This window comes from Brienomyrus brachyistius, chromosome 14, assembly GCF_023856365.1.
Source record: "Brienomyrus brachyistius isolate T26 chromosome 14, BBRACH_0.4, whole genome shotgun sequence".
Taxonomy (NCBI): domain Eukaryota; kingdom Metazoa; phylum Chordata; class Actinopteri; order Osteoglossiformes; family Mormyridae; genus Brienomyrus; species Brienomyrus brachyistius.
This window is the reverse complement of record NC_064546.1, coordinates 21,018,498-21,026,785: the sequence shown is the minus strand read 5'-3', so window position 1 is coordinate 21,026,785 and position 8,288 is coordinate 21,018,498. Positions and strand designations below refer to the sequence as shown.

The following is an 8,288-nucleotide window of genomic DNA, read 5'->3' as shown; positions in this document are numbered from 1 at the left end:
TGGCCCCCACGTGGTTGTATGCATGGTCCTAATGAGACCACGGATGGTGTCCTGGGGGATCTCCTCTCAGATCTGAACCAGGGTATCACTGAGCTTCTGGACAGTCTGAGGTGCAACCTGGTGGCATTAGATGGACGAAACATAATGTCCCAGAGATGTTCTATTGGATTTAGGTCAGGCGAGCGTGGGGGGCAGTCAGTGGTATCAATTCCTTCTTCCTCCAGGAACTGCCTACATGCTCTTGCCACATGAGGCCGGGCATTGTTGTGCACCAGGAGGAACCCAGGACTCACTGCACCAGCATAGGGTCTGACAATGGGTTCAAGGATTTCATCCTGATACCTAATGGCAGTCAAGGTGCCGTTGTCTAGCCTGTAGAGGTCTGTGCGTCCCTCCATGGATATGCCTCCCTAGACCATCACTGACCCACCACCAAACCGGTCATGCTGAACAATGCTGCAGGAAGCATAACATTTGCCATGGCTTCTCCTGACTCTTTCACATCTGTCACATGTGCTCAGGGTGAACCTGCTCTCATCTGTGAAAAGCACAGGGTGCCAGTGGCAGACCTGCAAATTCTGGTATTCTATGGCAAATGCCAATTGAGCTCCATGGTGCTGGGCAGTGAGCACAGGGCCCACTAGAGGACGTTGGGCCCTCAAGCCACCCTCATGAAGTCTGTCTCTGACCAAACAATCAGAAACATCCACACCAGTGGCCTGATGGAGGTCATTCTGTAGGGCTCCAGCAGTGTTCATCCTGTTCCTCCTTGCACAAAGGAGCAGATACTGGTCCTGCTGATGGGTTAAGGACCTTCTACGGCCCTGTCCAGCACTCCTTGAGAATCTGCCTGGAATCTCCTCCATGCCCTTGAGACTGTGCTGGGAGACACAGCAAACCTTCTGCCAATGGCACATGTGCCATCCTGGAGGAGTTGGACTACCTGTGCAACCTCTGTAGGGTCCAGTTATCACCACATGCTACCGGTAGTGACACTGACCATCACCCAATGCAAAACTAGTGGGAAAAACCATCAGACAAGATGAGGAGGAAAAAATACCAGTGGCCTCCACCTGTTAATCCATTCCTGTTTTGGGGGTCGTCTCATTGTTGTCCCTCTAGTTCACGTGTTGATAATTTCATTAACACCAAAGCAGCTGAAACTGATTAACAACCCCAAAAGGGACTAATTAACAAAACTGAACACCAAGGTGAAAACTACAAAATAAAACAAACCAGGAGGGGTCAAAATTAAACATAAGAAAAACAACTAAAAATAATAATACTAACATACTAATAGAACTGGGCAAGACCAGGAAAACATCAGAGTAACACACAGCAAACAACACTCAATAACTCACTAAGAGTTAAACAAAGGCAAAGAATTAAATGCACCGATAAATGGACTAATGAGGATGGGCAGGTGTGGAACGTAAGACAATCAACCAATCACAAAGAACACTGGACAATGAGCAACAGATGGAACAATTAAACGCTGACACTCAGAAACAGGCAATAGGTGTATTAACTGACAATAAGAAACACTGAACTAAGGAACTCTAAAAAAAAAGCACAAACCAGGAATACCACGCTAGGATAAGTAACAAGAGACAAAAATACAAACAAATCGAAATTGAAACTAATAAACACTGGGGAACAGGAAACCAAAAATATACAAGTAACTGATGAGGCTGGCAAGAGAGGGTTAATAGTTTCGGGGTCACGCTCAACCCACTGAGCCAAGCAGCAGTGCAGGGAATAAAGGAAACACACTTGGGTGAATGGGATAGGAGAGAGAGAAGGGGGAAGAGGATGGCTAGCGACACCTTGCCAAACGGGGACATAACACACAGGACGAGCACCGAGCCTGACAAACCCTTTTAATTCTTAATCTCAAATTTACTGTGCTGTATCACCAGGTTAAATTATGTGCGTGTCTGCCTGTTTCTTTGTCTTACAGAGAGATATGTCATGAAAAAAAAAATCCCATGGGGATTAATAAAGTATACACTACGAATTTATTCAAGAATAGCCCACACTAATAATAATATCACTGAATGTTTCAGCAGTGATTTGCACCATATTGCTTTTGATGCAATGTTTGGGTGCCCTGTGATAAAATTTGAGAAGAATATTTTTCCAAAATAACTTGTGCTAAAACTGTCTAAACATTGTTCAGTAACTTCCCCCACCTCCCCCCGCAATTTAATGTGGCAGATCTTTTTTGGTGAATATTGTAAATATATCTTATGCTGCTTTGAAATACATTTGAAATAAATGGGAAATTAGGGGCAGCATGGTTGTGCAGTGGTTAGCACTGTTGCCTCACACCTCTGAACCCGGGTTCGAGTCCCTGCCTGGGTCACATGTGTGTGGAGTTTGCATGTTCTCCCCATGTCGTCGTGGGATTTCCTCCAGGTTCTCCGGTTTCCCCCCACAGTCCAAAAGACATGCTGAGGCTAATTGGACTTGGTAAATTGCCCATAGGAGTGCATGTGTGTTTGAATGGTGTGCTTCCGGGATAGGCTCCGGACCACCCACGGCCCAGTAGGATAAGCAGTTTGGAAAATGGATGGATGGCTGAATGGGAAATTATTGCAGTAGATGGAGTGGGAGGGGGGTGTAATCTGTACATTGTATAGTTTATCTGGGTACAGCCCACCACATAATAAGTTCAAAATTAATCTTTAAAGTAAATTCAGTGGGTGGGAGGGGGACCTTTTCTTCCTCATCACTACAACCTGAACCAGAAACATCCAGCAATTAGATATGCGCATTTGGCCTCAAATTAGCATACAATTCGTAATCTTGCAACAATAATGAGTTATTTCAGTGCGTTGAACACTAGTATTAAAATATCACAATGTACAGTATATGTATCACTCCTGTATTGAATAAACCATTATGTTGCCACCATTTTTGTTTCTGCCATTCAGGTCTGACGCTAGAGGTCGCCACACACCACCACAAAAGATATACAAAACATGCAGCTAGAAAAGTGTCATTATTCTGTTAATTTAGACCGAGAAATTCTGGAGTCCCTGACAAAATGTCACCACCACCCCCCACCCAATTTTGTGTATTCAAATGTCCCTGTAATGTGCTGGGCCCCCAAAATCTGCTCCCTTAGCCTTTCCATACCTATATCCCTATATACACTTATATGCATATGTACAGTCAGGTCCATAAATATTGGGACTTCGGCACAATTCTAACCTTTTTGGCTCTATACACCACCACAATGGATTTGAAATGAAACGAACAAGATGTGCTTTAACTGCAGACTTTCAGCTTTAATTTGAGGGTATTTACATACAAATCAGGTGAACGGTGTAGGAATTACGGCAGTTTGTATATGTGCCTCCCACTTTTTAGGGGACAAAAGTAATGGGACAATTGAAGTAATAGTGAGTTATTTCAGTGCGTTGAACACTAGTATTAAAATATCACAATGTACAGTATATGTATCACTCCTGTAGAAATAGGAAGAAATAATTTCACTGCCTCGTTACCTACACCTCCACCATGTTACAGTGTTTCATCAATCGGTATAATATGTACTGGATTCGAGAGGTAGTGTCTGGCTTTTCCGTGTGTTACATGTTATGTTGGTTAAAGACAAGTAAAGAAACCATCTTTCAGAAGACAAAATTTATGTTTAACTATTATATTCAAGGACAGCATCCCATATATTTGTATACCAATTATAAATTTTATATATGCGTTTTTTAAGATTAAGGCAGATACTTCAAAGGACAGGCCTTTGGATTGTGCTTGTCATTCTTTTATTTTCAACATCCCTATTGGCCTTGTGCATTGAAGATTGCTTTCCAGAAAACTGAGTTCATTTTGTTAGTTATTGATTTAATGAAAGAGCTGTCATTAAATCTTAGTCTTGATTTATTTATTTATTTATTTTATCCTTTAAGGTGAAAATCATTCCATAACCCTTTCAGAGGAAACGTTTCCAAATTAGCGTTGAAATTTAGTATTTTAGGCTACAGTGACGCTGTATTTCGTGTTAACCTTTTGGCTGTTTAGTAATCCTTCAGAGCCACTTAAATGAAGCACTGTTGGGAAACGCATTCCGTAGCGAAGATTTCAAGGGTGTTCAATCATTATGTCTATTTAATTACACAAACCTTGCACAACAAGGAAGTACTGAAAAAGAAAAAAAGGCATGGGCGTGACTTTAAGGTCTTAACTCCTTTTCCCTGATTCAAGTCAGACCGAAGGAGAAAACGTAACGGATTTAAATATAAGTTTCAGGTGTTACCATCTGACGGACGGAATTGAAATCATCCTGGTCTAAAAAAGGTTAGTGGCAGAAAGTTGAGTAATTCATTAGGTTGGTCTGATGTAGAAGTTCTACATTTGCGTACCTATGTCGTACAAATACATATACTTCGAGACATTAGGCTTCATCATACACCGTTTATAAATCTTGGTTCTAAAATATGTTTTAGGCTAAATCGGTGAGTCATACTGCATAACTGAAAAGAGTTATCAGCGAAAGAGGATTTTAATTATTCGTGCGCGTATAAAAGTAAATATTCCGAGAAAAATAATGTGGCAGCATGCGTTTTCGGGTTGGAATGTAACCATTTTCAAATGTCATCTAAGGGTACATTAGATATTGGTAAACAAAAAGTTCACAAAATTAAAACAATTATGAATTATTTTCACTTTTGATTGTTCTCGATTTTTTGGTCTATAGATATTACTATGATTATATAGTTAATCGTAATTTGACTACATATATCCATATTACAGTGTATTTAATAGCCCCTGTGTGCCCGTTCTCACTATACTTAAGGATATTCTAATAGAAGAACGTGGTGAGGTGTGTTCTTTAGTTTCTAAGACGGCTTTCCGTTTGTGTAATGTAGTAATGTGCAAAGTCTTAATGTTGTGTCTTTATGTGCGTTTTAAAAGTGCACGCATTCAGGAAAAATAATAAGAAATTACCACTCATATCTAACAGATGTCGACAAATGATGTTTGAATCCAACATCATCTTCTTTGCGTTGAATCAACCGGTTCTGGTGAAACATTTTCCCAGTTTTAGTATCGCCTGAGGTAGCTTTTGGAGGTGTGAGATGTGCATTTAATATGGGGTTGATATGTTACAAAGGAAAGGCAAACACTGTCAGTACATTATAGTAAATTGTGAGCACGGCAGGTAACCAGTATTGGTTCCAGTGACATTCTTAACATTCTACTGCAATGACTGCAGTTAATAGATAATGCGTGAGTCAAATGTTAAACATGAATGTGTTTTGAAATTCTTCATTATAGTCCGTTATAGTTATCTTGGAATATTATAATTTACTATACAGTATAAATGTTTTATTTTGGGCATGATTGAGAAAAGTGACGTTTTTTCTTGCATATGAATTTCCGCGAGTGTTTTGACGCAGATACACTTTTAAATGTGGGCATTGTCGCGTTTTTGTTTTTGACTGGCGTCCCGTCCATGCAGGATGTACCCCAGCTGTCTTACAGACCCCAGCCAGAATAGGTAGGTAATGGATGCATGTAAAACGTTTTTTTTGGAATTAGCTGTTTCTCATTTTATACAGCTAAGAGATTGTCACTTATCTGTCCCAATTCGGAACTACTCTTTTCAGCTACGGAATACAGCTAGGCCTTATCGCTATTAATTTTACTACTTCAGACAACTAGCTATAACTTTGCACTGGGTGCATATGAGAAAATTAATGAAATACTTTTGTACGTGCTTTCTGCAGAATCTATGGAATAAATTCAGAGCCCCTTTGCATCGACAGAAGGCATAAACATGCTCCTTATTGAGTTAAACATACAAGTTTATAGCAGCCGATTGCAAATAGGTATTTAACTAGTATGTGGTAGTGAATTTAGTTTTACAGATCCGTAGTGATCGTATAGCTCTTAAGGGTTTAAAACTAAATGTGTGAGTGCTTCTGTTTGCTGAGTAGCTAGTTTGCTGAAGTGCTTGACCTAGTTTTTATAAACTTCCAGCTAAGAAACAGAACGACAGAGACAGTAAAAGCTGACTTTTGTTACATGTTTTTGCATTTACTTTTTTTTAAAATTCATACAAGTGCAGGTCTGGCAGTACCTTGGTGCGACTGGGGTTAAGCTCCTTGCTGATGGTGTTGTTCTTTTTCTGGAATTTCCTCCAGTTACTCTGACTTTGCCCACACAATCCAAAAATCTGCCTATATTAATTGGAGTTACCAAATTGCCCATAGGGTTGTTCCCTGCCTCGTACCCATATGCTCCAGGCTCACTGGATCCTGAATAGGACAAGTAGTTACAGAAAATGGATGAATGGGTTCTATAACAATAAAATTAAAAATTACATTAATCTGCAGTTAAATGATTGTGGTGAGGCTAACTGTATCCCTGTTTTAAATGCAAAGCCATCACCTGCAGTATAAACTTTTCAAAGGTTTTTTTAAGGCTATTAAATCTGGGTCTGGAAAATATATATGATTTAGGAATTAGGCTATAATGGTACTGATTGTCAAATAAAGTAACCTTTAAATATAGGTAGTTTTTTTAAAAATATACGTCGTTTTTTTAAATATAGGTTGTTTTTTTAAATATAGGTTGTTTTTTCTGGCAAAAACTAAGATCTTACATTTTATATACGGATTTGTATGTAATTCTGCTTGTTGGTCAGTGCTTAGATTAGGGGTAGATGGATTCATCTTCATGCCTGTGTGTACACAGATGAATTAGCACTCATGGAACAGTTCTTTTCTGTGTATACCTGGGGTCCTTGACCAATCTAAAAGTATTACTACGGTAAAAAATAACATGAAAACATGGTATTTCACAGACAAGACCCGCTTTTGCAGAAATACAATATTTATGAAAATATCATACAGCACACGGAGAACATGTGAACTCATGACAAATACCCCCAGCCCTGGAGATGTGAGGTCAGCTTGGCACAAGCTATAACTTTATCATTTTTGTTGTGGTTGATGATAATAATGGTCATGATGAAGATGAAAATAATAATCCTCATCATGGTCTCAGTCATATCATCAGGAAACAACACGACCTGATAACTACAGACAAATCAGAAAGCTGGAAGCGAACTAGAGAGACATTTCAGTTTGCAGTCTCTGAGAACTTGACTATCTCTGAACCGAGAACGAATGCACATAGCAGCGCATGTTTTGGCAGGCAGGCTTGCAGAAACTGCAGGAATGCGTATCTAGAAATCGTCTGTGTGCTCACTGTTATATTAACGTGGTGGCTCATCTCCGCCGCATCTTTCAAAACCCTCAATGTTGTGCAAGGACCATAATGTAACTGGTTTTCATAGAAACACTGAAAAAACATTGATTTTACTCAAAAATATTACTTTTTTTGTATTGTACAGCTGCTATCTGAGATTATGTATGTCTTGTGCTGTGAAAAAAAGCATTAACTCAGATGTACAGAGAATATTTTACTGCCAAGATTAACCCTGAAGGAAACTTTTTTATCAGAATGCGCAGTAGAATTGCAGCATCACAAACCTGAGCGCATTTTGCCTTGTGTCGTCACCACCCCAGTCCTGTTGTTTTCCTGAGTTACCTCCCTTCTCCTGCCCTTGAGCTAAATGAGTGCCTCATTTAACGCAAGCTGGGATTTGTCAGATTTGCTGTCGATACCCTGTGAGTTACAACTAATTGTTGCATGTTGCCAGTCAAGCTTTAAAGCATGGAGATTCGTCCCTGTTATCGGGGATGACAGTGGTGTGGAAAGAGCTGGACTGCGAGATAATAGGAAGGGTGTAAATGCAGGAACAGATTAACATGTAGATAATTACTATACTTAGGATAATACTGAAATAGTTTTACATAGCTGGCACGCTGTGACCTGCTGCCAGAAGAAAAAACTAACAAACCAGGGCTCGATCAGATAGGGCCTATTGAGGCATGTCTATAGCAGGTTCTTTTTCTCAGTCAAAGGGAATTAATAAGATATAAATTACCTGGATTATTGGGTTAATGACCAGTGACTGGGTTGCCAACTCTCACGCATCTGGCATGACACTCCGGCTTTCAGACTCTAACAATCATGCAAGAAATCTTACGGCAAATCTGTATTATTCCATTATAAACCTAAAATCAGCTGCGTCAAAAGTGTTGGGGAAGTTTGCAAACCCTACAGACTACTTACAAAGTAATAAAACTGTTACATACATGTAAATGCGTGTGCATGTGTGTGCAGACTTGTCTTGAATTGAAAATATCACTCCAGCTAGCTAAGGAAAGTTGCCAATCTTGCAGTAGAGACTCTTT

At 39.8% G+C, this 8,288-nt stretch overlaps 1 protein-coding gene across 2 annotated transcripts in view; it reads left to right on the top strand.

The window, feature by feature from the left end:
* The first annotated feature begins 4,184 nt into the window (after window positions 1–4,184).
* LOC125707724 (protein-tyrosine kinase 2-beta-like) overlaps window positions 4,185–8,288 on the top strand; it is a 30,349-nt gene continuing 26,245 nt past the window's right edge. The window contains exon 1 of one of the 2 annotated variants that reach the window (XM_048975014.1): window positions 4,185–4,317. The gene's annotated coding sequence lies outside the window, so the exon portion shown is untranslated. Of the gene's footprint in view, window positions 4,318–5,350; window positions 5,522–8,288 lie in introns of those variants that run through there. The other variant, XM_048975013.1, reaches the window with a different exon arrangement.